Genomic DNA, 22,082 nt, shown 5'->3' on the forward strand with positions numbered 1-22,082 from the left:
TAAACTTGTTGTTAATCCCACCACAGTGTCCGATTTCAAAAAGGCTTTACGACGAAAGCACACCATCTGAATATGTTAGGTCAGCGCCTAGTCACAGAAAAACACAGCCATTTTCCAGCCAAAGCGAGGAGTCACAAAAAGCAGAAATAGAGATAAAATGAATCACTAACCTTTGATGATCTTCATCAGATGGCACTCATAGGACTTCATGTTACACAATACATGTATGTTTTGTTCGATAAAGTTCATATTTATATCCAGAAATCTCAGTTTACATTGGCGCGTTATGTTCAGTAATGTTTTGCCTCCAAAACATCCGGTGATTTTGCAGAGAGCCTCATCAATTTACGGGAATACTCATCATAAATGTTGATGAAAATACAAGTGTTATGCATGGAATTAAAGATATACTTCTCCTTAATGCAACCGCTGTGTCAGATTTCAAAAATACTTTATGGCAAAAGCACACCATGCAATAATCTGAGTACAGCGCTCAGCCACCAAAACAAGCCATACAGATACCCACCATGTTGTGGAGTCAACAAAAGTCAGAAATAGCATTATAAATATTCAATTACCTTTGATGATCTTCATCGGAATGCACTCCCAGGAATCACAGTTCCACAATAAATGTTTGTTTTGTTCGATAAAGTTCATCTTTATGTCCAAATACCTCCTTTTTGTTAGCGCATATAGTTCACCAACTGGAATTCACAAGGTGCGGGCAAGTCTAGACGAAAATCAAAACAGTTCCATTACAGTTCGTAGAAACATGTCAAACGATGTATAGAATCAATCTTTAGGATGTTTTTATTATACATATTCAATAATGTTTCTACCGGACAATTCCTTTGTCTTTAGAAATGAAAAGGAATGCAGCTCGCTCTCACGGCCGTGCGCCTGACTTAGCTCATGGCATTCTGCCAGACCCCTTAGTCAAACAGCTCTTATTCGCTTCCCCTCCACAGTAGAAGCCTGAAATAAGGTTCTAAAGACTGTTGACAACTAGTGGAAGCCTTAGGAAGTGTAATCGGACCAAATTTACACTGTATCTTGTATAGGCAACGACTTGAAAACCTACAAACCTCAGATTTCCCACTTCCTGGTTAGATTTCTTCTCAGGTTTTTGCCTTCCATATGAGTTCTCTTATACTCACAGACATCATTCAAACAGTTTTAGAAACTTCAGAGTGTTTTCTATCCAAATCTACTAATATGCACAGTTTAGCTTCTGGGCCTGAGTAGCAGGCAGTTTACTCTAGGCACGCTTTTCATCCGACCGTGAAAATAGCGCCCCCAGCCATAAGAAGTTAACCAGCATGGCTAACACAACATCCTGCAGTGATATGCCATCCCATCTGGTTTGCGTTCAGTGGGACTATCCTTTGTTTTTCAACAGGACAATCACCCAGCACACCTCCAGCCTGTGTACGGGCTATTTGACCAAGAAGGAGAGTCATGGAGTGTTGCATCAGATGACCCGGCCTCCACAAACACCCAAACTCAACCCAATTGAGATGGATTGGGATGAGTTGGACCACAGTGTGAACGAAAAGCAGCCAACAAGTGCCCAGCATATGTGGGAACTTCTTCAAGACTATTGGAAAAGCATTCCAGGTGAAGCTGGTTCAGAGAATGTCAAGAGTGTGCAAAGCTGTAATCAAGGCTAAGGGTGGCTACTTGGAAGAATCTAAAATCTAAAATATATTTTGATTTGTTTAACACTTTTTGGTGTTACTATATGATTCCATATGTGTCATTTCATAGTTCTGAAGTCTTCACTATTATCCTCCAATGTAGAAAATAGTAAAAATAACAAAAAACCCTTGAATGAGTAGGTGTGTCCAAACTGTATATGGAGGCTGAAGAAATGTGTCTTTGTTCTCACAAACCTTTACAGATGTGCAATTGAGACAATCCTGTCGGGCTGTATCTGCACCGTCCGCAACCGCAGGGCTCTCCATAGGGTGGTGTGGTCAGCCCAGCACATCACCGGTGACACACTACCTGCCCTCCAGGACACCTACAGCCCCCGATGTCACAGGAAGGTCAAAAAGATCATCAAGGACATCAACCACCTGAGCCAGGGCCTGTTCACCCCATTATCATCCAGAAGGCGAGGTCAGTACAGGTGCATCAAAGCTGGGACCGAGAGACGAAAAATCAGCTTCTATCTCAAGGCCATCAGACTGTTAAAAAGCCATCACTAGCCAGCTACCACACAGTTACTCAAACCTACACCTTAGAGGCTGCTGCCCTATGAACATAGACTTGTACTCACTGGTCACTTTAATAATGGAACACTAATCACTTTAATAATGTTTACACACTGCTTTACTCATTTCAAATGTATATACGGTATTCTACTGTATTTTAGTCAATGCCACTCCGACATTGCTCGTCCTAATATTTATATATTTCTTAATTCCATCATTTTACTTGCTCTAGGACGCACATAGGCCTCACAAGACTCATCTGAACGTACCATGGTACCATAAAGGGTTAAATACATGTAATATCGCTCTCTATATATATATATAAATGTGTCCTGATCATTCTTAAACCTCTAAGATATCTGTTCATATTGTAAATCTGTTAATCAGTGCATTTGTATGGGCTAATAGCAGTAAGGCCAAAACACTTTTTTCATCAAATAATTTGTTTATGTATTTTTTTGATACTTCAAGGGGTCTTAGACTCTTATGGGATAAGGTGCTAGGATACATAGATTGTGTGTGGTTATCTTTCACCATACAAACTGGTAATAACTTGTTTCATCACACTTGACATCCATACAAAACAATCTATAGTTGAATAGTGGAAAGCTCATGTCATAAACAAATATTTTGCTATTTACAGCACAGTATCTTCATTTCATTTCAATGATATTGGAAGCAAACTTCAGTAGCAACATTGGTTTTGGTAATACCTCAATATTCTCTTCAGGTATTTTAATTTGTAGCATTTGTAACATCACAAAATTCACCAATTTCAGAGATGAACCTATCAATGAAAGCAATATCCCAAATTATTTATTTAGTTTATAAAAAAAATATGTATTTCAATATGTATTTTAAGAAATACAAAAGTAGAAGTACATAGAAGACAAATACCTGAGTCCCCCACATGATAATAATTATAACAAATATATAGGTGTACATTCCTAACCCATTTTCATAGTGCCAAAATAAACACCATATACAATATGTATACAACAATACACAGTAACCCTCTCTTTTACCAGTTTTGTTGGTTAGCGCTTAAGAATAATAAAAAAGCATGTCATTGTCACAAAACTATTCATATTTTACATTTACCAAGAAAAATATAAATCTAGCGCCGTTTTTAGTAAGTATAAAAATGCAGCACAATCAGGAGCGTCACTATTTCCACTTCAAGTATGCTCTTCATCTAGGAGTGTGGAGTCTGTCAATAATATCACTTCTTCTTTGTGTTCATATAGGCTCATATAAGTTCATATATAGGCTATGGCCTACAGATATATTTACACATGATGCTTCAACTTTATATGTATCACTCTTTAACAAGGTTGAACTAACAGAGGTAAAACGGCTCGTACAACAGCGGTAGGTCCAACAACAAGCACTTTGAGCTAAGGCCTCTACATATACACACAGTAAAAGCTGCCGGTGAAAAATCAAAAAAATACTTTTAACTATACACTATCGAGTTCACATTCTAAAACAATAATCTGTATTTCTTTCTTCCCAGTGACTTTTTGTTAAGTAGATAATTCTTCAAAAGTCTAATCTTGGTGCTGACACTGTCTTCCTCAATGGGGGAGTTGTCAAAGCAATTAATGCACACATTGATGCTTTTGGAAGGAGAGAATAAAACAGAATACAAGCAGATTATCTACAGTGACAAATATAACATATAATGCCTCTGCATAAATGTTTTGTAACAGAAAGTAAAGCAATTGTGTGCTCTTTACTACAGGTGGTGTGACATATGTTTTTCATACAGTACCAGTCAAAAGGTTGGACACTCCTACTCATTGAAGGATTTTCTTTATGTTTTTACTATTTTCTACATTGTAGAAACATATATATATATTCTACATTGTTAAACATATATATTTTTAAATGTCTTTCCTTCTTAATGTGTTTGAGCCAATCAGTTGTGTTGTGACAAGGTAAGGGTGGTATACAGAAGATTGCCCTATTTGGTAAAAGACCAAGTCCATATTATGGCGGCTCAAATAAGCAAAGAAAAACAACAGTACATCATTACTTTAGGACATGAAGGTCAGTCAATCCAGAAAATGTCAAGAACTTTGAAAGTTTCTTCAAGTGCAGTCGCAAAAACCATCAAGCGCTATGATGAAACTGGTTCTCATGAGGACCGCCACAGGAAAAAAAGACCCAGAGGTACCTTTAATGAATTTATCCTCTGCAGCAGAGTTACCAGCCTCAGAAATTGCAGCTCAAATAAATACTTCACAGAGTTCAAGTAACAGACACATCTGAACATCAACTGTTCAGAGGAGACTGCGTGAATCAGGCTTTCATGGTCGAATTGCTCCAAAGAAACCACTAGTAAAGGACACCAATAATAAGAAGATACTTGCTTGGGCCAGGAAACACGAGCAATGGACATTAGACCGGTGGAAATCTGTCCTTTCTTTCAACCACCCTGTCTTTGTGAGAGTAGGTGAACGGATTATATCCGCATTTGTGGTTCCCACCGTGACGCATGGAGGAGGAGGTGTGGGAAGGCACACTTAAGGCACACTTAACCAGCATGAAACACGAGCAATGGACATTAGACCGGTGGAAATCTGTCCTTTGGTCTGATGAGTCCTAATTAGAGATTTTTGGTTCCAACCGCCGTGTGAGACGCAGAGTATCTGAACAGAGGATCTCCACATGTGTGGTTCCCACCGTGAAGCATGGAAGAAGAGGTGTGATGGTGTGTGGGTGCTTTGCTGGTGACACTGTTGGTGATTTATTTAGAATTCAAGGCACACTTAACCAGCATGGCTACCACAGCATTCTGCAGCGATATGCCATCCCATCTGGTTTGCGCTTAGTGGGACTATCATTTGTTTTGGACCCAACACACCTTCACGCTGTTTAAGGGCTATTTGACCAAGAAGGATAGTGATGGAGTGCTGCATCAGATGACCCGGCCTCCACAATCACCCGACCTCAACCCAATTGAGATGGTTTGGGATGAGTTGGACCGCAGTGAAGGAAAAATAGCCAAGTGCTCAGCATATGTGGGAACTCCTTCAAAACTGTTGGAAAAGCATTCCAGTTGAAGCTGGTTGAGAGAATGTCAAGAGTGTGCAAAGCTGTCATCAAGGCAAAGGGTGGCTACTTTGAAGAATCACAAATATAACATATATTTTGATTTGTTTAACACTTTTTAACATGATTCCATGTGTTATTTCATAGTTTTGATGTCTTCACTATTATTCTATTATGTAGAAAATAGTACAAATAAAAAAATAAAAAAACTTGATTGAGTAGGTGTCAAAACCTTTGACTGGTACTGTATATTCTAAAAAACATCTCTAAAAACAATTTCTTTGCATCATGCTTGCTTCATAGCGAGCTGTTATGTTTGTGGATTTGTTTAGACAAAGAAAATAGGCAGACATACAATAGTTTTAAGACAATTATAACATAGAATAGGCCTATACCGTTGCATTAGAACACCTATAGAAATATTTGTTATCAAAGATAAAGGTGTGATTAAATACAAAAATAGGGGCGCTCATTTAATAACAATAATGCAGTGTGGGAATGTACAATGTACAATAGTATATGAGATACTACAACAACTAAAAAGTGGAAACAGATACTATTGCCAATACTTTACAGTAACAATAAGCTGTTGTAATAGAAGTACCGTATGTCTGTTGCACTATGAGTAGATATATAATTTGTCCACGTCGCTGTCATGTAAACAGAAATAAGCTGCTACTTTGACCAGGAAGGTTACATAGACCAGGCAGGAGAGAAGAAGTTTGAATTGAACAGTGAACTGTTCCTGGCCATATACATAGGGCCATTCCAATGGCCAAAGACTATCAAGACAAAAGACAGTGTCAATTCAAAATATGGTATACGTTGCAAAATAAACAGAACAACAGTGGCAATACATATTTTGCCAGAAAAATATCAGTTATCTAAAGAGCAGTATGTACATTGTCTTACGCATTTGTCCAAGTGCACCTAGATTATCATATTTGATCCAAATCAGTGCCATCTTTCTTCATTGGCAGTATCCTTCTAAAAAGGCTCTTAGTAAACTCTAAACCACACTGCTTTCTGTCTACTTGACAGTACCAGTGTATCAGTTTAAAGTGCATTGCCATTTGCACTGGGCTAAATCCTTTCCACATCATTCATATGCACTGTACAGCAGGGTTCGGATCAATTCAATTTAAATTCTATCAACAAAAAAAGTAAATTGCAATTCCAAATTCCAATGCCAATTTTCCTCATTGCTTTTTTTCATTGACTGAATTGAAATGGCATTGATCCCAACCCTGGAGTACAGTGGAGTACATGCACGGACATGTAATCTGCAGAAAGCCGCCTGTTCACTAAAGACACATGAGTGGGGTAAAGGCAAGCTGCGAGAAAGATATGTGAAGTTGCTATTGAACCAGGGAGTGCCTCATCCATTCCCGGCCTCCCCATCCCTCAAGGCATCAGGCTGCTAGTGCAAGAACAGGTTTAGGGAGGCAGGTTGCAGTGCAGTGCTTTTCCTTTCCTCTGTGAAGTGTTGTGGAACTGATAAGGTTAAAGGAACTGTTCTAAGGAAAACAGATAGTTAGCTAGTGTAATGAACAAAACTTTAATAACAAATTTGTATACAATGTCTGAAAAAGTAAATCAATGTCTGAGTAAGTCTCTCTCTCTTTCTCTTATATTTTCTTTCTTTCTCTCTTTCTTGTTCTCTCTCTCTCTCTTTCTTGTTCTCTCTCTCTCTCTCTCTCTCTCTCTCTCTCTCTCTCTCTCTCTCTCTCTCTCTCTCTCTCTNNNTCTCTCTCTCTCTCTCTCACTCGCTCTTCTCTCTCTCCCTCTCTAATGTGGCTGGTGTGACAACACGTCTGAGCACTTTGCAGTTAGCAAGGCTTTTGACATAAGACAGAGAAGATGTATGTTGCATGAAATGGTTTGGGTGGTGGAGTCAGGGAAAGCCCCCTTGATGAGTTGAGCTCTTACATGGCAGTTTGTGTTGCAGCAAACAAGTGCAACAATACAGTATGCAAGACAAGGACAGTAAAACGACTTTTAAACTATAATATAACTACTCACAGTATTAGTTGCTCTTTGACAATCTCAGAGACAGACCACAACAAAACTGAATAGGTGTACTTATTCTTTGTCCTCTTTTTCCCACACGAAGAAATCCCTCACTTCAGATGCATATCTCAACTTTAAAATCTTCAAAACACCTTAAAAAATGAAAATGTGTATTTGGCCCAGACCTTCATATATTTGTTTGGAATTATATAGTCAGTTTCATTATGCTGCAGCAAATGTTAGTTCGTTTTCTCTGCCTTGGTTGGTTGCATTGACCACACACAGTTAGTTCAACATCACAGTCCTGGGGTGGGGATGGGGAGGGACGGCTCCTGTCTTGTCCAGCCCTCTACTGGAAGGTGTGTTCCCCGCGGATGATGTGAGATGAGAACTCGTAGCAGTCCTTACTGCGGTGGCCACAGATGTTGCACTCCAGCGGGTCCCTGTAACCATGACAGCCCATGTGGATGGTGTACATAACGTGGTCCAGGAAGAGAACACAGCAGTGCTCACACTGGAACACCCTCACCTCCCGGCCCTCTCGCCCAAACACACGCACCCCGTCCCGACTCGTCTCTGCCGCCTCTCCCCGGGCCACCTCCGCTGTAAACCCCACCCCACCCACCTCAGCCCCACCTCGCCCCTCCTCTCTCCCGCCATTGGCTGGGCTGGGTCTGGACCTGGGTCGGGGGTGGGGGTTGTTTCTGTGGTTCCTGTGGTAACCCAGCCTCTCCTGAGGGCTGCTCCGGGCAGATTCGGCCGAGTCCAGCCCACTGTTGCTAGGACACTCTCTCTCCTCTCTGGTACCCTGGAGCTGGTGCTGCTTGGGTCTGGTGAGGGCGATGGGCCCGTTGGAGGAGGGAGTAAAGTCAGGAAGAGGAGGGTGCAGAGGTGAAGGATGAGGTGGGGCGTCCCGGCTGCTTGGTCGGTCCATACGGTGCCCTGGCCCTGGTTCCAGGGGGTAGACGTGGTGGAAGAGGGGGTTGCCCATGTTTACCACCTCAGCCATTGAGAGGGATGGGTGTGGACCGTGTGGACCGTGCGGATGGGGGTGGTGGACTAGGGGTCTCAGGGAGTCAGAGCCCAGGTAAGAGATGGCGTTGTTGATAGCCTGGTCCATCATGTGAGCCTGCATCAGCTCCGCCTCCTTCTCATACTTCAGACTCATGTCATAGCTCAGCTCTGGGTAACTGTAACGCATCATCTTCTCACCTGCACAGAGCACAGAATGCATATTACCACAATGAAACTCACATATGTATGGAGAAAGTGTCTGGTTGAATGACACCTCTTGAAACCATGTTTAGCAACAACTAGTATACTATACATACAAGTGTAAATATATAGTATATGAATATGAGTGCCTGTCACAGTTGAACCTTTTCCCTTTTGAGAAGCTAATTTTCTTGTTTTTCTTATTGCATTATCTCAGAGGTTTTGTGTTTAATAGTGGAAATCCCCATCTATCTGAATGCACTGTTTAACCCCTCCAGAACAGGGATGCGGTGAGCTGTTTTGCCCCTCTCTCGATAAGAGCTATGGCAGAGATACAGGTGTAACAAACCACAGAGTGAAAAACATGCCCTCGTCTCTCTCATCCGCTCTCTGTGTCTCGCTCTATCTAATAGTGCAGTGAATTATACCTCACAAACAAAATAACTGTGTTCAATGCTAATATGCAAAAATTATTGTCAGTTGCATGCCAACTAAATGTTTACAACTGTTTCGTAATACAAAAAAAAATAATGTTATTGATGATAAGTATTTATTGTAATTGAATGTAGAAATACATACAATCTAAAACAATCGAACAAAAGGCTGAAATCTGTGAATAGTTTGTTAATTTCTACCGTTAAATGAAGGTAATATTTTTGTTGCTAAACCTCTGCCCAGGCACGCAATTCCCTTTTTTGCATGCATGAACTTATCCTGTTGCATTTCAGTCAAACTGAACATAAAACATAAACAATCAAAACTGTAAACTGAATTTAACCTAACAGAACAGGTTAAATTCAATCAAAAAATGGAATTAACTAAATACCCCACTAAATACTCAGTGATATGAGGGAGATGCAAAACGTAAACAATATGGTGGGTCGATTTCTGTAACAACTAAGAGTGTTGAAGTGAGAGGCTGAACTTCTCAGCTGTTTTGGTGCCCTGGCTACCACGCTGTGAACAGCATGAAGCACCCATGCGCATGCACAGACACTGTGTGTGACTGTGTGAGAGCGAAGTGTTGCATCTCAATCATCTCAATATCTCCGGTGCTGCTCGTGGCAATGTAATTTTTGCTGAGTCTACCTTTAATAACAAATTAATAATTATCAAACACTGAAACATTTCAAATAGTTACTGTAAAGAAAAATATAATGATGCATTGTCCTTTTAAATACAATAGTTATATAAGCTTATATGAGTAATTGTGAGTTAGTTATCCTTGGGGTCAACACACCATTGTGCTCCCCACCACAGGAAGTGATGTGATGATTCTTACCCACAAACTTTTGTGGGGTGGTGCTCTTCCTCTTCCCCATGTTACTCTGCAGTCTCTCGATGACTGGTGGGCGGTCGAAGGTTGCCCTGGCAACAGCCTCGGCCAGGGGCCTCTGCTCTTTAGGGACCTCACCTAGGGGTCAGAGGAGTGTGTGTCGGGAAGGGGTCTGCAGTGGGATCAGCACATATATGTATGTATGGTATCATGCTGTCTCTTATACACATCTAGATGTGTATTGTGTGTGTGTGTGTGTGTGTGTGTGTGTGTGTGTGTGTGTGTGTGTGTGTGTGTGTGTGTGTGTGTGTGTGTGTGTGCGTGCGCGTGTGTGTGGAAAAGCAGAATGAAAGTCTGCACCAAGGCTTGTAGGTGGCTGGTGTATAAATGTCAAATAACTAAGTAGAGTTCACAGGGTACTCGCACTTACTCTACAATAAGGAGGCAGAGAAACAAAAGTGGTCTTCAATTGAACTTCATGCTTGAATGATCAATTATAAAAAGAGAAAGTGCAAGGTGCGGAAAAGTGGCAAACAAAGCAGACGTTTCCGCATCCATACCATCAGTGCTGTACCATATAGCAGGTCTCTGTACCAGAGCAGGACATTGACACTCACCTGGATAAGGCCTGGTGATGGAGGTGGGATCCATGGCAACACTCTGGAGGTAGTTATGGCAACGCTCTTTATGCTCCTCCAATGAAATCCTCTGTTTGTAGCTCCGCCCACAGTAGTTGCACTTGTGTGGTTTGCCCACTAAATGAGAGAAATAATATCAAAATAACAAAATATTAATTTAATAGACAGATGGATGGACAGAGAGAGAGTGGGCATGGTCCAAAGCATTTTTGTGGTGACGCAAATCTACAGTATGTGAACTCTCTAGGAGGTTGTAGTAAACGCTTAGAACCTGTGGAGAACAGAGTCTATATGAACTTTCTAGGACAGTGTTCCCAACTCCAGTCCTCGAGTACACCCAAGAGAACACCTTTTGGTTGTAGCCCGAGACAAGCACACCTGATTCAACTTGTCAACTAATCATCAAGCCCTCAATGAGTTCAATCAGGTGAGTTGGTCCGGGGCTAAAACAAAAATGTGTGCTGTTGGGGGTACTGGAGGTCTGGAGTTGAGAAACACTGCTGTAGGAGGTTGTAGTAAACAAACAGAGCCCATGGAGAAGACAGAAAATAGAGGAGGGCTGTGATGAGCTATGGAGTAATTATGCTCCACAACTAGTAGGATCCCTCACACAAACCAGACTCTCGAATACAGACGTGTTCCTTTCATACGCCAAGGAACAACTGTTACAACTCTTCCAGGCGCAAAAATACTAGTTCACTACTATGTTGCATAATTAAATGGTCCTGTAGGCCTAGTACAGAGACAGTCAATATGTTCTGCATCCCTTAGTGGGAGGAAAATAACTCCAACGTTAGACAGCGCATGTGTTTCTCCTCAGCAGCTGGAGGTGAGAAGTGATTCATGCTGCCAGTTCCATTCAGATGGGGTTTATGCTGGTGAGACAGGCCAAAACTTCACCTAGCTTTCCCACAGAGAAGATCCATCCGTTGATCCTTCCTTCCCTCCTTCAATCCTTCCTCCCTTCCTTCCTTCCAATCTTTCTTCATTAATTTATGAATTCTACTTCATTCATTCATTCACTCATGAATGAATTACTCATTAATGAATGAATGAATGAATAAATTCATAATGAGTTGGCAGTCCAGACAACACCCACCAGTGACCCAGACTCTGGCCCAAAATAGGAGTAGTTCACGTGATAAAATGTATAGCAGAGGTGACTACGTCAATAGAAACTACCTGACCTGTTACTGTGGGAATAACATGTTTCAGTCTGATAACTAAGATACTTTTATCTAAAGCGACTTACAGTCACGCGCGCATACATTTAACGTATGGGTGGTCTTGGGAATCAAACCCACTACCCTGGCATTATAAGAATCCAATGTTCTACCAACTAAAGTAATATAATGTCACGGTAATGGAAAAACACCCTGACGTGTCTGTCTGCTCCAATGATCTAGGCCTAAGCACCTGTGAACTGTCGCCAGCAGCCAGCCGCAATGGGCAGTTACACTTTCATGTTGGAATAGGCAACACACACACACACACCTCATTTACAAAACCTCCCCCATGTGGCCTTTTGCAGATGTTGGATGTATCACCAAAATCCTGCTTTCAGCAGCTATTCTTGAACATGCAAATAGCCTCAACGCTCTCAGCCTTTAGACTCAGTCGGCTGCCTCTATTTGGGTGACAAACAGGAACCTATTGTTTCTTGTCTCAGAACCCTTTTATTGTCTCATGTAATGTCAAAAATGAGTGATTCCATAGCTCTCCATGTAGCATCTAAAACACCTCCAAGAACAATCACATGCACACTACACATTTGCACAGCAATTCTAGGAATGAATTCATATTGCCATTCAACAATGTGTTTGTGATGGGTTCAGATACTGTAAACACAATCCATGCAGTGCCAATCTGTGACTTCACTGTGACAGGGGAAAGTATGTTCTCCAGAGGGTAGTGTGGTCTGCACAACGCATCACCGGGAGCAAACTACCTGCCCTCCAGGACACCTACAGCACCCAATGTCACAGGAAGGCCAAAAAGATCATCAAGGACAATAACCACCCGAGCCACTGCCTGTTCACCCCGTTATCATCCAGAAGGCGAGGTCAGTACAGGTGCATCAAAGCTGGGACCGAGAGACTAACATAGAGAGGCTGCTGACAACATACAGACTCAAATCTCTGGCCACTTTAATAATTGTACTTAATAAATGTATCACTAGTCACTTTAAAAAACGCCACTTTAATAATGTGTACATATCCTACATTACTCATCTCATATATATATACTGTATTCTATTCTATACCATTTACTGCATTTTGCCTATGTCGCACGGCCATCGCTCATCCATATATTTACATGTACATATTCTTATTCATCCCTTTACATTTGTGTGTATGAGGTAGTTGTTGTGAATTTGTTACATTATATGTAAGATATTACTGCATTTTCTGAACTAAAAGCACAAGCATTTCACTACACTCACATTAACATCTGCTAACCATGTGTATGTAACTAATAACATTTCATTTGATTTGATTTTGATTGTACAATACATTGTCACTGTCTCTCTCTCTCTGTTTCTCTGTCTCGGTCTCTTTCCCCTCTCAATCTCTTCGCCTGTTTCCTGGCACTGTGTCATGTGTCTCCCAGGGGGCAGGGAGGGACAGAGATAGAGAGAGGAGAAGGGAGAAGAGCCCTTTCAACTACAGCCTTGTACGTAAGAGAACGTCATGCCAACCTACTCCGTATGCCACAGAAGTGTGCCTAACATTACATTCAACGCTCAGGTAGTGTAGTAGGTAAGCTGAGCGGCGGAGGGGATTCATATAGTAGGTAGGCTGAGGGGCGGAGGGGATTCACATAGTAGGTAGGCTGAGGGGCGGAGGGGATTCATATAGTAGGTAGGTTGAGGGGCGAAAGGGGATTCATATAGTAGGTAGGCTGAGGGGCGGAGGGGATTCATATAGTAGGTAGGCTGAGGGGCTGAGGGGATTCATATAGTAGGTAGGCTGAGGGGCGGAGGGGATTCANGGGGATTCATATAGTAGGTAGGCTGAGGGGCGGAGGGGATTCATATAGTAGGTAGGCTGAGGGGCGAAAGGGATTCATTTAGTAGGTAGGCTGAGGGGCGAAAGGGGATTCATACAGAACTACTCCTTACTACACTTTCATTTGGTGCCTACACTGACTGGAGGAGAGTGAAGAATGAATTTAGCCTAAAAAACAGGAAGTGAAAATTAGAAAAAGGTCAAAAGAGAATGAAAGAGAGAAAGACCCTCTGGTTCTGGGTAGCTGCATGTGAGTACTTCTAGGAGGACAACACTAGAGATGGCGGTGTACTGTTGTCTGTCCTGTGTCTCAAAGACACGGCAGTGGAGACCACAGAGAGAGAGGGGTCTTTGATGCAGAGCTAGGACAGTGAGTTACAGTTAGAGCAACACAGCACAGCGTTTCTTTAGTCTCCCCATATATCTACAGAGAACAGAGAGTTCCTTTCTGAGGAGACGAGACGTGAGCAGGTTATAGGAATGAAAGGAACACCATGTCCTGGGTGCCTAACCACAGCCCTTGTCTGTCTGCAAACAAAGCTTCAGAGAGATGCATCCATCCAACAATGAGAAACAATGATATTTGTGGGGACTGTTGCTAATCTGTCTCACACAAACTTAGACACAAGTCAGATGAGATCATGCTTTTAGTTACATCGAGACAGACCTGTTCTATAGCCTGTTCTATAGCATCAACTATTTGACAAGTCGAAAATTTATTGAAACCAGGATATAATACTCAGTAGTAACCACAGGAATAAAAAAAGTTAAAGCAAGCATGACTCAATATAGAGGGAATAGGTGAATAAAGGAGCCACAAAGATGAGGAAGAAGAGGAGGACGATGAGGAAGAAGAAGAAGAAGAAGAAGAAGAAGGAAGAACAGAGGCGGCAGAGAGGCTGACCTGAGTGTGTGCGTAGGTGGCCTGTGAGTGCGTCACGACGGCGGCAGGCGTAGCTGCAGAAGGGGCATTTGAAGGGTTTCTCCCCCGTGTGCAGCTTAATGTGTCTCAACAGATTGCCCTTCTGAGTGAACGACACACCACACTGGTTACACTGGAACGGCCTATCACCTGAGAGGGGCACAGGAAGTGTTACACTGGAACGGCCTATCAGCTGAGAGGGGCACCGGAAGTGCAAGCTCGCATCACTCACAGTCCCCCTTTAAAAACTTCTTGCAACTATAGGGGGTGCTGTTCCGCATTAGCATATTTGTGTCTCCAAATTAAACTGCCTCGTGCTAAATTCTTGATCGTACAATATGCATATTATTGTTATTATTGGATAGAAAACACCTTCTAGTTTCTAAATAACACTCCACTTATTGCTAAACTCCATCAGTTTCTTACTCCTTCAGGTCTATCACCAATTCGGCTCAACTAAGATATTGATATCCACATAACCAAGAAAAAACCTCTTCAAGAGACAGTCTGAATAATTAACATTTCTGTAATAAGGATAGTTTTTGTTAGAAAAAAGTGCATATTTCAGGTAGAAATCACAGTTTACAAATTGCACCCACCAATCAACAATCGACTAGAATTACTAGAATAGAGCAACGTGTATGACCAATTTACTCATCATAAACACATTTCAATAAAAATAAGACAAAAAGCATAGCAATGGAAAGACCCGAGTCTTGTGATTTCAGACCATATTTCAGATTTTCTAAGCGTTTTTCAGCGAAACACAATACAAATCGATAAGTAGCATAACCACATGAACAAACATTACCAAGAGCATCTGAATCCAGCCAAAGAGCGCTATAAACGTAATCACCGCCAAAATATATTAATTTTTTCACTAACCTTCTTCAGAATCTTCCGATGACACTCCTGTAACATCATTTTCAAAACCAATATTACATATACGTTGTTCGAAAAGGTGCATATTTAGATTACAAACCGTGGTTAACACAATTAAAAATACTAGGAAATCAAAGCCTCAATATGTCTGACGTCATCTATCAAGAGTGATCTAGTTTAATTGAAAGCTAATCAATACATTGGACTAAAAAATACAGGGTTGACAGCAACGAAAGACAACATTAGGTTCTTAATGCACCGCGGATTACACATTTATCTAAAACATTATCCTCATTCTTTTTCAATCACAAGAGGTTGGACCAAGTTGGACATATTAACCTAAAACAATGGCGACATTATGCGTTTTAAAATATTTCGAACAGGAAAAACGTTCTTCATATTAAATATTGCTTACTTTGAGGCTGTTCTTCCACCAAACTCATTCCTTGAAGGCAAATTGTATCCTTTTCTATGTTAAACTCCAAACCGTCTATTGGTCGATAAGATCCTCTGTCGCCTGTCGAAATGATCCACCACCAACTGACGACAACCAAAAACACGGACTCCCATAAAACAGGATGTGATCCAAAACATTTCAGCAAAACGCACCACACAAACAGAAATTCCGCAAAATCGCACTAACACGGATATAAATTGATATAAAAACGGCTCAAATATAACTACATTATACTGTCTAATAACAACAAACATTATAACGATTGAAAACAATGACCGGAGGAAAACTCGATTGCTGTGTTAGAAAACGATTTGAGAACGAAAGGACAGGTTCCAGATGGACCTTTCAAACGGTACTTAAGACGACGCGCACGTTGAGAAAAAGAGGGGATCTCTGTACATTTTTGTCATTCATTAATGCTACGTGAAGCGTAAAACCAACATCGACTTCATTGAAAACGTGATGACCGATACTAGAACCCAAGTAAGGAAGAGTAGGCGTGTTCGCGTTCAAACTCATGCTTCCACATAGTTAAGCCTCATATAAACCAAGAACCCCACGAATTCAGATCGACGTTTAATCATTTCTGAAAATTGAACTCCATGTCATGAAAAGTAGACTTAATAAAATTGTTCAACTTACCAACTCATAGACAAATTCCACACTTCTAATAGAACACTAGAAAGGTTTTCATACCAATAATACAATAATAGCTATTGTACGATCAAGATTAGCACGAGGCAGTTTAATTTGAGACACAAATTATGCTAATGCGGAACAGCACCGCCTATAGTTGCAAGAAGTTTTTAAAGGGGGACTGTGAAAAGTGATGCGAGCTTGCAACTATTCCGGTGCCCACTCTTCAAGCGATAGGCCGTTCCAGATGTAACACTTCCTGATGCCCTCATCAGGATGAAATAAAGGCCTATTACCAGTGTAAAACCAGTGTATGGATCGTGCTCGTATCCACTTTCAGACCAAGGCATCTGTTGAGACACATAAGACGCACACAGGGGAGCCAACCCATTACACAATTGCCCCTTACTGTCAGCTGAAGCCTTAGCCAGCGAACGTCACGTGACGCCACTCACAAGGACCTCACGCCACGCAACACACTCAGGTTCGCATCATCTGCGCTCTGTTCTTCCCTCTTTCTACTTACATTCTTCTTCTTCATCATCGTCCTTTCCTCTTCTTCCTTCTCTATCATGTGGCTTTTATTACCAATTCACCTCATAATAATCCTGCCAGTCATGTCTGACTTTACTTTTTTATTCCTGTGGTTACTACTGATATACTCCATAATCCTGGTTATCAATAAATTATTCGAACTTAGTCAAATAGCTTGAATGATATTGAACAGGCTAATAGAACAGGGTCTGTCATACGATAAATTGTACTAAAAGGCATTGATCACTGAACTATATGTGTCTAGTTATAAAACAAAAAAACAAAAAAATACAAAAAAAAAAATCGTGTGAGACAGATCTTAGCCAAAAACAGATCCCAACAATATCATTGTTAGTCATTAGTTAGAGTATGGGAACGCATACTACGTCTAAGCTTTAAGTTTGCAGCAGCAAGAGGCATAGTCGTTAGGCACCAGGACATGAATGGTTCCTTTCATTCTGTATAAGACACCTGCTCCACGAATCTCGTCTCTCAAGAAAGGACTCTCGTTCTCTGTAGATTCATGGAGGAGACTTAAAGTAAACGCAATGTGCTGTGATTGCTCTAAACTGATAAGCTCACTGTCCTGCTACTGCATATCAAGAACCCACTCTCTCTAGATGGTCTCCACTGCCGTGTCTATTGAGGACAAAGGACAGACAACAGTACACCGCCATCTCTAGTAGTTAGCCTCACTAGAAGTTACTCACATGCAGACCAAGAAGACCAGCAGAGGTCTTTCTCTCTCATTCTTCTTGACCTTTTCTAATTTTCCATCCTGTTAAGGCCTATTCATTCCTTCACTACTCCATCAATTCGTGTAGGCACCAATATGAAAGAAATGTAGTAAGGAAGATAGTTCTGTATGAATCCCTATCTACCCCCTCAGACCTACCTACTAAATGAAATCCCTTTCGCCCCTACGCAAAAACTACCATACATATATGATTCCCACCATCGCCCCTCAAGACACCATAGCTACTATATGAACTCCGCCTTCGACCCCTCCAAGAAAACACTAACCCCAATCTACTTATATGAGATTCCCTTTCGACCCCTCAGCACCTAACCTATATATGAATCCCCTCGCCCCTCGAGTCCTAAACCTGCATACAATTATATCCCTCTGGCCCCTCAGACCTAAATCTACTATATATGATAATCCCCTCACTCACTCAAGAACGCCTAACCTACTATATGATATCCCCCATCCCGCCCCTCAGCCTACCTTACTATATGAATCCCACTCTGCCCCTAGCAATACTACTATATGAAATCCACCTCCGCCCTACAAGACCTACCTACAATATATGAATACCCTCCGCCCGCTTCAGTAACCTTACAACCACTCTATTTGAATCCCCTCTGCCTCTCAGTAATCCCAAACTACTATAATGAATCCCCCTACCCGCCCCTCAGCCTACCTACTATATGGACATCCCTACTCGCCCCTCAGAACACCTATCTAACATATATTAGAATCCCCTCTGAGCCCTCAGCACTACCCATAACTATTAGAATCCTCTCCGGCCCCTCAGACACCTAAACCTACTATTTGAATCCCTTACCTGACCTCATCAGTAAAAAAAAAAAAACCACAAAACCCTATCCATCAGACTATATGAATACCCATCCGCACCACTCAGAAACCATACCTACTATATGAATCCCCTCACCCAAAGCTACTACTGTAAGCATTCCCCTCTGCCCTAGTCCAGGCCAACTAGACCGTACAGATACTAATTATGAATCCCCTGCGACCCCTCAGCACACTAAAACCTAACACTATATATGCATCCACATCGACCCACTCAGACACTACTACCATACTTATATGAAAAAATCCACTAACGCCCCTCAGCGAACCATAAACCACCTCCTTTGAACTCCCTCCCCGCCTCCCTCCGCTACATCACCATTATGAATCCCCTCAGCCCTCCGACCTACTAAACTATCCTGAATCCCTATCCGCCCCCCTCAGACACACTACCTACCTCTATGCACATCCCCCATCTGGCCTCAGTAACACCCTACCTACTTAACATCAATCCCTCCCCACCGCCCCTCAAACCTCAACTCTACCATACCTCGACGTCCACCTACACTGCACCGCTCAGACCAACCCTATCATCTATATGCCTCCCGCCCCCAACAAACCTCCGACCCCTCAGCCTACACCTACCACCTCTATGATCCCCTCCCGCCCTACAGCCCCCTACCACCCCCTACTATGCAACTCCTACCCCTCCAGCCCCACACCCCCACCAACCTCGCCACCTACTATACTTGCATCCTACCAGCCCCTCAGCTACATCACTATCATCGCATCCCTTCCGACCCACTAAGCCCTACATTAACCCCCTAATTGAACCCTCACCGACCCCCCTCAGGATACACACACCTACTTAGAATTACCTCCCTGCCCTCAGCCTACAACCATAACTCTATCCCTGATCCCTCCCACTCTGCCCCTCAGACCTCCTACTATCCTGATCACCCCCCACCCCCTAAGCACCTTATGCCCCTACTGTAAGCCATCCCCTTCAACCCCTGCACCCCCCTCAGCCCTACCTTAACCAGCTACTATAATGAAATCCCTCCGCACCTCAGCCAACCACCACCCACACAAAACCCCAACACCCCTACCCCTCACCCCACCACACCCACACCACCACCCCACCACACCACCACCCACCCAACACGATACCTATCCCTCGCAAATCCCCTCGGACCCTCAAGCCTTAACTACTACCCATGACATCCCACCTCGCCCCTCAGCCACTACCCCCTCACCTCATATGAATCAACCCTCACCCCGCCCGCGCACCCTAACCCTCACCTATATTGATCCCCCCCCGCACCTCCCTCAGCCTACCCTACTTATGAATCCCCTCGCCCCTCAATCTATCTACTTTGCCCTACCCTCCCGCCCCTCAGCCTACACCACCTACTATATGGCATCCCCCCACCCCCCGCCACTCATGCCTGCCCCCCTCTACTATATGAAATCCCTCCCGCCCCTCACATCTATTCTTTAACTAATCCTGACTCCCCCCGACCCCTCAGCCTCACTTCTATCTGCTCCCTCTCTGCCCCCGCTCCACCCACACTAACCTCCCGAACAACCACCCCGCACCACACCCCAACCAAACCAATCCCCGCACCCAGCCCGCCCACACCCACCTATCCTACTATCTTGCAAATCTACCCTATCCCGCCCTCCAGTCCATACTAACCTCACCTATATATCCCTCCCACCCGCCCCAGCCTACTACTCCATACTTATGAAAACTCTCCTCTGGACCTTACAGCCCCAGCCACCACCACCACCACCCTACGACTACCCTAATATGAATCCTCCCCACCCTCTGCCCCCTCAGCCTAACAACCACCTACTAATCATTGAATCCACCTCCGCCCCTCATCGCCTACCATACTATCCCATATAATCCCCTCCCCCATCACAATCAACACTTACTTACCTATATGACGAACCATTCCGCCCCCTCAGCCTACCCCTTACTATCATCGTTACTCCCACCCCCCGACCTCACGCCTGCTCTATCACTATTAATGAATCCCTCCGACCCCTCATCCTATCTACTATATGGCCCATACCCTCGACCACCTTCCAGCCCTAAAACCTTACTATATAGATCCCCCCCCACCGCCCCTCAGCCTGTCTACTATATGCTCCTCCCGACCCCCTCAGCACACACATAACGCACCTCACTTACTATGAATCCCCTCATCCGCCCATCAGCCCTACTCCTACTATATGAAATCCCCTCTCCTTGGCCCTCCTCAGCCTAACCTCTATATAAATGCCACTCCCCCCATCCGCCGCCTCCGCTACCTCTACTATCACTGAACTCCCTCTGGCCTTACAGCCCTACTACTATAATCTCGACATCCCCTCACCCCTCGCCCTGCCCTTACCATACTAACTACCTGAAATACCCATCCCGCCCCTCAGACCACACTCCCTCACTATCCATCCGAATCCCCTCCCACCCAGACCCTTCAAACTCTCACACTCTACAATACCATTGCAACCCATACCCACCTCCGCCCACTCAGCCCTAACCTAACCTCACATGAATCCCCCCCCCCGCCCCCTCAGACCATGCCCCCTCCATACTTACATCATGAACATCCCTCCCGCCCCCCTCAATCTATCACATACTATCTTGGAATCCCCTCCCCTGCCCCTCGCCTATCTCTATATGCATCCCTCCGCCCCTACAGCACCGTATCTCTACTATCACATGACTAACCCTCCCGCCACCTCCGCCCACAACACTACTACTCTCATGAACTCCTCCCCCCCCGCCCTCACCCGCGCCTGTCTACTAAATATAGAATCCCCTCCCCGACACCTACTATCTTCTCTTCACTGAATCCCCTCTAGCGCCCTACAGACCTAAGCCTACATAATAATGATCCCCTACAACTGCCCACTCAAACCACTAATACCTACTACTTCAACTCGATTCCCCTCGCGCCCTCAGACCACAACCAATAAAAAACTCATCACTATATGCAATCCCCATCTGGCCCATCAGAAGACTACACCTACTTATGAATACCCCTCCCTGACCCACTCAGACCTAACCTACATATAAATGCAATCCCGCTACGATGCCCAATCAGAAAACAAAACTACACCCTATACCTGAATCCCATCATGCACCTCAGCCTAAACTAAACATATAATGAACATCCCTTGCCCCGTCAGCCTACACCCTCACATTTATGCCCCATAATCCCACCGCCCCTCAGCCTTACCTACTATATCGCATCCCCTACTGCCCGCCTACAGACTAAACCCCAACCTACACCCTTACTACCTCCAATGGAATACCCCCACCGCCCCGTCAGACTACCTACAAACTTATGCCATCCTAATATCTAGCCCCTACACGCCTTACCGTCACACCACATAATAATACCGAAATCACCCTATCCGACCCCTCAGCCAACACCTACACCTAATTAGAAACTCCAACTCTGACCGCTAGACCCTACTAACCTATTATCAGAATTCCCCTCCGCCACTCAGCCTACCTACTATTTGAATCCTCTGCCCTCAGCCTACCTACCCTATATGAAATCCCTCTGATCCTTCCGCTACCACAACTACTATTATTGATCCCCTCCGCGCTCCAGAATTAACCTCATTCTTCGAACTCCCCTCCAGAACCCCCCTAAGCTACCTATCCTCTCTCTCT

General features: G+C 43.5%; 1 pseudogene; it reads right to left on the bottom strand.

Moving 5' to 3' along the window:
* Positions 1–2,647: 2,647 nt before the first annotated feature.
* Positions 2,648–22,082, bottom strand: part of LOC111959372 (zinc finger protein Helios-like) — a 36,913-nt pseudogene continuing 17,478 nt past the window's right edge.

The sequence above is a fragment of the Salvelinus sp. IW2-2015 genome, linkage group LG36, assembly GCF_002910315.2.
Source record: "Salvelinus sp. IW2-2015 linkage group LG36, ASM291031v2, whole genome shotgun sequence".
Taxonomy (NCBI): domain Eukaryota; kingdom Metazoa; phylum Chordata; class Actinopteri; order Salmoniformes; family Salmonidae; genus Salvelinus; species Salvelinus sp. IW2-2015.